Genomic DNA, 11,547 nt, shown 5'->3' with positions numbered 1-11,547 from the left:
TATTTAGTTCTGAAGGTGAAGGGATAGAAAGAAAAGGAGGCTCCGAGCCTTCTCCCGGGTTAAAAATACCCTCCGTCACCGCCGATAACGGTTGTGAGTCTAAGTTCTGATTAGTAACCTCCATGTCTTCCATTTGCATAGTAACCACTTCCACCCTCGTGACCGGTAAACTGGTTGCCACCGGCTCAGTCATTGTAGGAACCAGACAGGAGAAGTTGACCCAGATGTCTTCAGCGGTCAGGGAGTCAATTGAGTAGTCTATTAGCTGCTCGTCCATCTGAATGCCAGCTACCAGGGTTTTCGAAGCACCGTTCCAAGAAAACCAAGGAATGAGGACCACTATTGACCGATGTAAGAATCACCCAAGAAATCACAGAGAAAATTAACTCTGTTTCCATAAACTGACCTACAACAACCGTAACCCCCAACGACGTCTTCATAACTGCAGCGAAAACCCGAAACCTTCGGGGCCTTAGGCCGTTCCCCCGCCTTTGCAAACTACAAGGAAACCCTTCAACGACAACGGTTTTGAAAAAAAGACAAAGGGTTCTTTTTTATAAAAACTGCCAAGCCTGACCCACAGGCCCGTAAACTCCCAACTTGTTTCTCATGACCACTGCAAGGCTTCACCCTTCGATTTAATCGTTAAAACTAGCTTGAAGCCTGTCTTGAAAAACAAGGTTGAATAAACAATAGGGTTTGATGTTCGCTCAAGCAAAAACCGTTAGCCACTTCCACGGGAGCACGTGAATATAGTGATGCTCCCGACTGAGGGCTTCCAAGGTAGTGAAAAAGGTGATTGGCTGCAGTAAAAAACTAGGCCCAATAGCTAACCCTTACCCCAATGATGGTGAACAAGACCCACCTTCGAACCCTGCAACGCTCCCCTTGTCTCCATCGCTCCCCCCATCAATCCAAAATCAATGGTGTTATTAATAAAAACAATATATATATTAAAAATATATATATTTGAGAAAGTTTATTATTTAAAATATTAATTTAAATAAATAATTATTATTTGAAATATTGATTCAACACCATGAAATTTTTTTAGGGCACTAAATATATATGGATTCAGCGCCCTAAAAAATCTCTAAGACACTTCGATTGTGTAGGGATTACCCATCAAGCTTGTGATTTCAATAAATTTTTGGTGGATTTTAGAGAAATTAGACTGGAAAAACACACTTGAAAAACTTCCAAAAATTCTCACCAAAGACAACTCATGGAAATTAAATATGAATAGCAACAATCATAATTATTTCTCATAAATAATATGCTAAATATCTAAATTCAATTCCTACAAATAATACATTAAACTTATAATTAATAATTACAATGATAAAATTAAGACAAAAAGACAGTTGGCGTTCAACTAATTGCTAAGACACTTGTATTTCAAATTGCTCAACATATATGTTTAGCAAAATATATAACAATTATTTTATTTATAAAAACAATATTCCTAAATAAATTTAATATTTCATAAAATAATTTATTACTTTATTATTTAAAATATCCATTTAAATAAATATTTATTATTTGAAATATTTTATTTAGATTAAAGGATAATAGCTCGAATGGTAATTAGCGAGTTTAAACCCCCTCTTAGTCACATGTTAGCAAGTGTGGCTTTGCATATCTATAATTTTAATAAGCCCAAAAGAACATTAAAATTTGAATATCACCAATTACTATTAATATATATATATATATATATATATATATATATATATATATATATATATATATATATATATATATATATATATATACCATTAAATATATATATATATATAATGGTAATTGGTGATATCTATATATATATATATATATATATATATATATATATAGGTGTAGTTTAACTTATGAAATGTCTTTTTTCACAACTATTTTTCTAGTTCATTTTAATCAGGGTGTTAAATACATTTATGCATTCAAAATTTTATTTTAGACAACAAAAAACCTTGAAATTGTATTGTCAAATTTTGGTGAATTCTGGTGAAAAAGGCTATTACGTTAAGTTAAACTACGCATATATCTATATATATATATATATATATAACAAACAACTCCCCAACTCCCCAATGGGGTTGAGCACATGATATGAGAGGGTGTTTTGGGGGTTGAGCTCACCACCCTATGATGTGATGCACATTAAAGAGCAAGGGGTATGGCCTGCACCCAACATGTATCTACATGCAAAGATACAAATGGTCATTTATTGTTGTGGGGGAAGGTGAGAGTTTGCCTTATTCTTGGTGATTTGGGTGGAGTTCGGCGAAAGAGGCGAGGTCAAGAAATTGACCTCCCTGCTGCTATTGGTATCGCTAAGATCATATGCAATGACATAACTACTTGTTTGGGTGTCTGGTTCTTATGCATTGATGTTTGTATATTACCATGTCTTGGTGAAGTGGAGGTGGGAGGGCATACTTCGTTGATGTGTGGAGTCTTTGCATTGAGCTCAAGATCTTGATAGCGGAAGTGGGTGAAGGTCAATTATGAGCAACATGGGCGAGGTGGCTCAGGTTGTTTCCCTCTTGGTCTTGCTTTCTCTACTTGCATCTCTTTTTGGTTTTTTTAGTTCTGACCCTGTTAACCTATAAGAGGTTCTTCTTGTGTTGGGGTTTGGAAAGATTTTGGTTACATTTAGTCATGGGTCTGGTCTATTGTTGTCTGAGAAAATGGTGGTAAATTCTGGCCAGTGTGTCTCTCATTTCATGTCTGATTGGTTGAATTGGATTTATACAGTGTTGCCCTTTTGGTCTAATTTCCTCAAGTTTAATTATGGAATGTCTTACATATAAGGTTATTTCTGGCTCTATCTCGTTCTAAATCCCCAATTTTCAGTGTGTTCGAGAGGAGGAGGGGTTAATTGTCTTTGGGTGCCTAAGTAGTGTGGTTCCTCCATCGGTTCAATCTAATGTCTCTTGTAATGTCACAACATTGGTCACCTAGTTAATTTTCATGTTGGTTTTGTTATGTCAGGAGACTACTATGTCCAAGTTGTGCTTTTGGTTTCTTGTTGTAATTCATAGGGAATTGAACCCCTCATGCCTACCTTTCCCCCCAAGCAATGTATGCAATGCAAGAGGGGTGACGACGACAACAATCCACAAGGGAAACGTAGAGCTCACAACTCTTTGCTCAAGACTCAGTTGCAACATACTTTAATGTAGTTCCTCCAGAGGTACGACGCAAGATAAGGAAATTGGAAACTCAGGCAAGAGCCGAGAGGCAATCCCACTCGGACTTTGAGCTAATTGAGGAGTTCTTGTCTTGGGTTTTAGACCCTAGCCACACCAGGGGACAAAAGAAGCAATACCTCAATTATGTGGTGATTCATTGGCAATTGAAGACTTTGTTTGGTCTGATGTTAAAGGATAAATAGGTAGAAATATAGGAAGTATTCGCTTCATTGGAAGACATCAAAAGGATGTTGATGACTCAACGCTTCTCTATGGATAGGCTCGATACAAAGCTAACCCATGTAAAATGGCATCTGCTATGTGAATATGATAATATTGCACCTCATGGTTCATGTGTTAAGGACTTCGCTCCCATTTCTTTTTCTAACTCTTAATAGCTATTATGGTTACTAATATTTCTAGTTTTTTATTTCATCTTAAAATGACTCCACACGATGTCTATTTTTAGAATACCAAACTTTAGAAAATCATAATTAATGTTTTTATTTTTATTTTAATAAGATAAACCAAATATAATAGGTTCAGATTTTAATGAAATTTTGATAATACAAAGTATTTTAATCTATAATATATAAAACAAACCAACGATATAATTGTATATATATAGAAATGAATTTGAAAAGATGGCCATGAATCTTCACCCTAATTTAATTCTTATAAATAATGTATTAAACTTATAGTATATATATTATTGTTAGGGAAACAAGATCTCTAACCTTACATAATTGAATGTTTTTATTTTTATTTTAATAAGATAAACCAAATATAATAGGTTCAGATTTTAATGAAATTTTGATAATACAAAGTATTTTAATTTATAATATATAAAACAAACAAACAATATAATTGTATATATATGGAAATGAATTTGAAAAGATGGTAATGAATCTTCGCCCTAATTTAATTCTTATAAATAATGTATTAAACTTATAATACGTATATTATTGTTAGGGAAACAAGATCTCTAACCCTACATAATTGTTGGTCTATATATATATATGAGAACCATTTTATAAAAAACCTTTCAAATTCCACTTAGAGCAAAATTTATTTTATTTTTTATTTAATAATTAGATAAATCAATATAAATTCATAGATATGATCACATCAATCAAGTCAAAGAGCCCGCCCCTATTTTGACGGGGCATAAACTGATTCTGCCTCGGGATGTAAAACTCGTAGGCCAACTTGTCAGCCCAACGCCCACTTGGCAAGTTTCCAAATTCACAATTGTTTTTTTCAAATTTATTAATGTGAAACATAAAGATAAGATTCATGGAAAGCGGCAAGGTGCAGTATGTTGAATGATAGTATTATTTTCAAATATATTTGGCAATTGCAAATATATAATTATATAAATTAATTGAAATTTAATTTTAATTTGATTGTTAAAATCTATAAAATTGTATATATTTTATTTTTTAATTTAAATATATGATTTAAAAATACATATTCTTAATCAATAATTTTATTATTAAATTTAAATAGATTATTATAAATTTTATCAATAAAATTTTTTAAATAATAAGAGAAAATAAATAAAATTATTATTGATTTTTGAATCCATTGATTATGACTAACAATAATATTTTATCATTTTATAAATTTAAATTGATTTTAACCAATAATATCATATTCAGATTTTATGGAGAAATCACATAGAAAACAAAGGGTTGACGCGTTTTAAACCTAGATCTAGGTTCATCATCAGGACCAAGATGAGGAGCAAGAAGGTCGATTGACCTGGGCAGGTCAATCGATGATCAAGAAGGTTGATGGCCTAGGGAGGCCACTTCCATTGCACTTGGGAGGGGGTCTACCTAGCATCTCCAATGGAGGAGAGTGAACGTCATAATTTGTGGCGCGGCGACTCCCGTTCACATTGCCTCTACTTTTATGTTGCTCCTCATCTTAGTTCTAATGATGAACATAGATCTATATTCGAAATGCGTCTACCCTTTGTTCTCCATGTAATTTCTCCAAAAAATCTAAACATTATATCATGAATCACATAAGCATAAAATCTGAAATAATATTATTTTTTAATTAATTTTTTTTATTATTAAAATATAACTATATAATTATTTTCCATAATTGTAAAAGGCAAATTTAAAAAATTAACCAGCAACATAATCCGCTTGAGGAAACGATAGCTTTTGCTGTTACATTTTGTTTTTTGTTCAGGTTTGGTTCCTGGCAGAACCTGGTTTTCTGCCCCTTGAAACAATTGTTGTTATCACATCTGTCCCCTGAAAATAATCTTTTTTATGTGGAGATTTCTCCGTCACCTAAATAAGTAATATATAACCAAAAATTATATTTAAAAATATTATTAAAGTGGAAATAGATAAGCGAGAAGAACAGTAGTGTCGGACATATAGCAACCAGGGGCAAACTTACGTTGACCATCCATATTATTAGTTAAAATATCATTAAACGTGACATTTGCTGGTTATCAATAAGTTTATATTAATTTAAAATTTCACAATAATTTAAAATATTGGATAGGTCACAGCTTTTAGGTTAATAATTTTTATAATATTTTATGATTATGGTTTCTTTTAAAGGTTAATCCATTTTAACACACTATCTAGTTAATCACAAGTTATATTAATTTATAAATTAAGTCAAAGATGAGCCCTTGAGCAATAGAATCTTACAGAAACCCGTGACTTACTTGAAGATTTAAAAACATAGCTAACAATTCTCACATTCATAAATTCATTCTCACGGCCTTCAATCTCAATCTCAAATACAAACATTAATCTCACTGCAGTTAGATATTGATTGTGATATGGGGTTCAAAGACAAACATCAATTTGATGGTGTTGAACTTTACTTTCCTCATAATTCAAGTAAAGGTGAGAAGAAAAAAAAAATTGAAAGGTTTTATCATATGTTAAGGGAAAATAATAATAAAATTGAAACGTTTTATCATATGTCAAGGGAAAATAATAGTTTAGGATATGGCTTTGTTAAGAGATATTATCATTAATGATATTTTTCCCAATGCGGTGTTACCATGGCTTCGGATTAGGCATTGGCAAGAGATGTGTCGCTTCCCTTCGGCAGAGATTTTTTGACGAGGGTAATAATTCGCATGTGGGGAGATTGTGTGGTGATAGAGATGGCGGCCCTCGGAGCGAGAGTTGGGCTCTACACTTGGCTCTGCTTGGGTCATACATGGCATGTTTTGGGTTCACACCACAGAAGCCACTAACACGGGTCTCATCATATTTACTGCAGGCTACAAGGGATGCAAATATTTGTTTTAGTCATTGGTTTTACTCACACGCAACTCATTTCGTTTGCTTAGGTATGGAGCGTCCCTCCCATTGTGGATTGGTTATCAAAGGGAATTGCCTTGACAATAGTAGAATGTTCATTAATGACCTCACTCTAGGTCAGTGCTTTCGTGTCAGAAGTACACTTGGTTATTGTTATGGGAAGCCTAGAGAGCATGTTCCAATTATGGTAGTCGATACCTTGCATTAGTAGCTAATTAATTATATAAACTCCCTCATCGGCTCGGGGTGGAAGATACACATGTTTTATGAGGACGACATTCCTCGTCCACAACGGTCATGCTTTTGGTGGTGGATACCTCTTCAAGGGGCCACAATTCACACTCGCCTAGGTACATTGCCAACTTCTCAATCTCAATTCATGGGGTGGAGCTCCTCCTTCTTACAACATTGGGTAATCCTAAACCCCATCGTTGCTCTATGTTGAATCTCAAGATTGTTATAGGGCTCTCTTTTCTTTCATATATGGTGTCCATGTTTTTTGTCTTATTTATACATAACTATGGGTCGGGTCCATCGTTTGAATTAGTCGTTGTACTCCCCTCGGCGACTTCATAGAGTTTCGACCCATCGGGCATTTCTCTCAGTAGCCCAATGTTTGTATGTGGTGTCTGCTACCAAGGCACCTTCTCAGTTTAGTTTTGAAAGGGTTCCTGCCTCCCGTTTCATTTTGTTCCCCCCACTGTCTCAAACCCTGTCATACTCTACTACTTATGAATTATGTGTCTCTTGGAAGTCAAATGCTTCAAAGATTTTGTTTGGTAGGAGAAATAAATTCTTACACAATCACATTCACTCCATACTATTTAGTGTATACCATAAGTGGTAATGTGGTGTTGTCTTAGGGTCGTTACTCCTTCAGGTCATTACCATTGATCTGTTTGTTTTTCCTCTACAAAGGTACCCCTTCCAGGTCGTCAATCGTCTTTTAGTCCTTCAGTTGTTTCATGTGTTTGTTTTTGTGTTTTGTTGGCAGGCCTTTAGTGGAAATTCTACCTTAGCAAAGGCTTCCCAATCGTAGGGGAGGTGCTCTAGGGGCATCTTCTTGCAAACACCACAAGCTATTCAATTGGGAGTCAATGGCCAACTTCTTTGATGTAGCTCCCCTAAAGGTTATAAAGGAGATTCAGCATTTGGAAGCAAGGGAGTTTGGGGATCGCAAATTCCACTCAGACTCAGAAATTGGTAGTAGCTCTCTCAAATGGGTTCATGATCCCAGGAAATTTAGGAAGAGAAAAATGCATTTTCTCCATTACATAACATTACATCATCAGACGGAAACACTACTTAGCACAATCCTTCAGGATAAACAAGTAGACAACTACAAGCTCTTCACTGGACAAGAAGAGATCAAGAGAATACCGAGAGACATTCAGTATGGCCTCGATGATATAGTGGTCAAACTAAATAGAGTATAATGCTTCGTGGTTTCCGACTCAACAATAGAATCAAATGACCATCAGGATGAGGACGCAATGATCAATGTTCCACCACTGAACAATGTGCCACCTCTCAACACTACAAATGCAAACTCTCCTCCACTCTCTCCAGTTATCATTCTAGACTAATATGTCCATTATGCCCAATCTCTACGTAGACTATGTTCATTGTCTATTTTTAGTTGTTGGTAGCTACTTTTGCATTTTGAAATCACTAGACTTTTGTTTTATTGAGCAATGTTAATGGCTCTAGGTTTTTTTGGTTATGATCGTCATAGTATGTTTTGTCTCCAGATGTAAAACAAGGTTGTTACTCATGTACTACTTGGTATAAGGATTGTCATACGAATATTTTGATCAAGTTTTGTGTTGGTCATCCTCGAACCTACTCATCATCTTCCAGTGTGGGCATGAAAGTTTATATATGTAATATTTTTTGTTATCAATAGAAATCAATGTATGAAATTTACAAAAAAAAAAAAAAAAAAAAACATTTATGATATTTTATTCGGTCATAAGATCTTTTGTTATATTATTAGAAAAAATCATTTTAAATATAATTTAAAAATTAAATGTTCATATAAGATTTAAAAATTGACTTTTCATATATGATTTAAGAATAAAATGTTTATATAAGTCTCACACTAAATTGATTAGGTTGATGAAATATAATAACAATATTATATATCTTACTTTGATGTTTTTTTGGTTAAATATTTTGTATTGCCTAAAACATGAAGTACATATTAAGTCATGGAGTTCTCGGTTGGTCTATCAACCTTTTCAGAAGAGCAGAGGACATATTTATTTTTGTTAATATAAAACGAAAAACTAAGCCACATAGGCCAATTACAGACAACTTGCTTGACGGGAGAGTCTTCAAAGGATTACCATAAGGAGGAGATTTGCAAAGTTCACAAGATGTCTTCCTAATATGAGTATGGATGATGACTAAAATGGAAGAAAGGGGAAATGTTATTCATATGTGTAGGCTTTCAAGTCTCCAACTACAAGATATTTTGTTGATCTAGGTGTCGTGTAGGATCTTGCGGATCATGTTTATAACAAGTTGAGAATCTCCATCCACCATAAGTGACTGAACCTACAAATGTGTCTTTCATTTCCCTTGTAATCGAGGCCTCTAATATTCTAGAAGATATTTGTCATGGGGGAGATGGGTTAGTGGAGGGATATGTTACAAAATCATAAACGCGGAAATGTTTTCTCTTGTTGATAATTACTTGTGATTTCTTTGATTTCTTATTATCTTTCTTATGTTCTTCTTTTATCTTAGTTCATCAAACAAATACCAAAACTAAAACATGAAGATAAAGGACACTAGATGTAGGCACTCAGCCAGGGATAAACCCTTATGTAGGGGAAAACCCAATCAAGAACTCTTCCTTCAGTAATTCAAAATCAGATAGACCAAGACCTTAGACCTACAGACCTTCCTCTGGCCACAAAGTTAGCCTTCTAATGAGATACAACAACCTTCAATAGTCTCTTCTTGTCTAGCAGTTATAGTCTAGCATCAACCCAAAAATTTTGGCCCCAGTTTCACCAACAACTTTAAAATTTCAGCCCCCAAAAACAATCCAGAACTTTGGACATGTGAGATAAGAGAGAGAAGTTTTGTCAATATGTTGACCTCCTTCTTCTTTAATAGACTTTTCCTCTTCTCCCCTTTAAATTTGCACAATATGACATGGACAAGGACACTTGGCATAAACCCTAGAAGCCTTCAATGAAGGCTTTTGACCTATAAAGAATTGACCCAAACATGAAACCCATGCTTTAATAAGTTAATTTCTTCAATAATGAAATTCATTTTTCTTTCTTTTGATAAATACATTACATCATGACTTAAGTACAATTATGAAGGCTGACGCTAGTTACATTCTTCAACATGCTAAACCTCTGCAATCAACTTTATTCTACATGATTTGATAAGAATGTCGCCTAGTTCTTCCATAATTTGTTGATTACTCTAATGACCTTCTTTCTTCTCATCATTGTGTTTATTTGTAGTCTCCTTCTATAGGTTGGACATGAACCCCTAAGGATTGGTACCGATTTGTCCTATTAACTCTTTTTTGACTTGTTGCCTTGATTTGAGAATGGTTATACTTAGTATTTTAACTTGATTCTCTAGGAGCGATATTGTGTCTTTATATTTTCTTTCCTTAATAATGCTTGGTAGGTCAAGAGCATCCAAACCCATTTCTTCAATGCCATAATTATTGTGTGGAAACTTAGAATATTTCTCTAGTCGTTCTTGAGGATCCGGATTCAGGGGTTGTAAGGAGGTAACAAGAATAAACTCAGAGGATTCTTTGGGGTTGTTGGTATCAAACATGTATATCTCTAGGGGGAGGGGATCGAAGGAGGGGCTTAGGATTTGAGATTTGCAAGCAATTCAAAATCGTTGTCAATAATAGGGGTTTTTCCAGAATGTGTCTGGGTGAGTGGAAGCTTGGGTCCATGGCAATGATTAATTAGTCTAGAGAAGGCATTTCGATTTGTAAGTTGGCCATAATCTGGAGTGGTCTCAGGAACCAACATGCATAAATTTTTGTAGAGATGCCCATATTTGTGACATCTACGATAGCAGAATGAAATGTGTTCATAGTCTAAGGTTTGCTTTTAAAGTTCATCTTGATAGTAGATATCATTTTACTAGGGGAGGGGCTCTGATATATTCATATATATGCATGAGGGAAAATTTTAGGGGCTAATATTCGCCCATGGGCTAATTTTCTATACTTTTTCCAAAAAAAATATTTGCTAATTTCCATTTTTTGTAAAAATGATTCGCCCAAATTTTAAAGAATGAAATTATTTTACCCTAAAGATCGCCAAAAAATTATATATAGACTATATAAAAATATTATAAATTTGAATATTTTTACAAAAATAGCTCCAAACATTTTATAGATTTCATATTATGGACTAGTGGGATTCGCAAAGGTTTCTAAAGTTTAAGATAAATTTCCATCCTTCAAATTTTCCTTGATATGCATATGTGAGCATAAGATATGTATCTTTCTTGTTTAGTTACTTCTGAGACTTTGAAAAACTGAACCTGAGAATTTGCAATGCCTACTAATATTTCTTCATCCCATAATTCTCCAGGAAAGGAGCACATGTAGATCCAAACTAGGGACGTCGTAAAATCCTCTTTGTTCAAAACAAATCTCTCCATTCAAAATCTATGATATAATCCTACAAGGTTTAAGAAGTATGGGCCTTTTTTTGAAACCCTCACACGCTCTTCCACATTGGCAAAGATAATGGTGAAAAATCCTTTTTCCCCCAACTCCAATTTGATATGTCCCTTTGGCTTCCACTTGTGCTAAATCTAGTACACAAGGGATTTTTTGAGGGCCAGATTCCCAAGAATTTTCCAATTAAAGCATGATCTATGATGTATTTAATTTACTCCCCAATTCTATTGGAATTCACCTCAAACTTTGGATTTGTGGCTACTTTTTCAAGGCAACTTCCTGGAGGTCTCCATCTCTTGAAGCCTACCTTGAGGATCCTTACTGCCTGTATTTTTTCCAACCTCATTAGGGCGAGGATTAGCGG

At 34.3% G+C, this 11,547-nt stretch overlaps 1 non-coding gene across 1 annotated transcript; it reads left to right on the top strand.

Moving 5' to 3' along the window:
- The first annotated feature begins 4,947 nt into the window (after positions 1-4,947).
- LOC149258147 (U1 spliceosomal RNA) lies at positions 4,948-5,102 on the top strand. Its single transcript, XR_016261248.1, has one exon. It is a non-coding gene; the product is annotated as a U1 spliceosomal RNA (small nuclear RNA).
- The last annotated feature ends 6,445 nt before the right edge of the window (positions 5,103-11,547 follow it).

The sequence above is a fragment of the Pinus tabuliformis genome, chromosome 6 (assembly GCF_031772625.1).
Source record: "Pinus tabuliformis cultivar Carrire ecotype Pingquan chromosome 6, CPIR1, whole genome shotgun sequence".
Classification (NCBI taxonomy): Eukaryota; Viridiplantae; Streptophyta; class Pinopsida; order Pinales; family Pinaceae; genus Pinus; species Pinus tabuliformis.
Note: the sequence above shows the minus strand (reverse complement) of the source record. Positions and strands in the feature narration are given on the sequence as shown.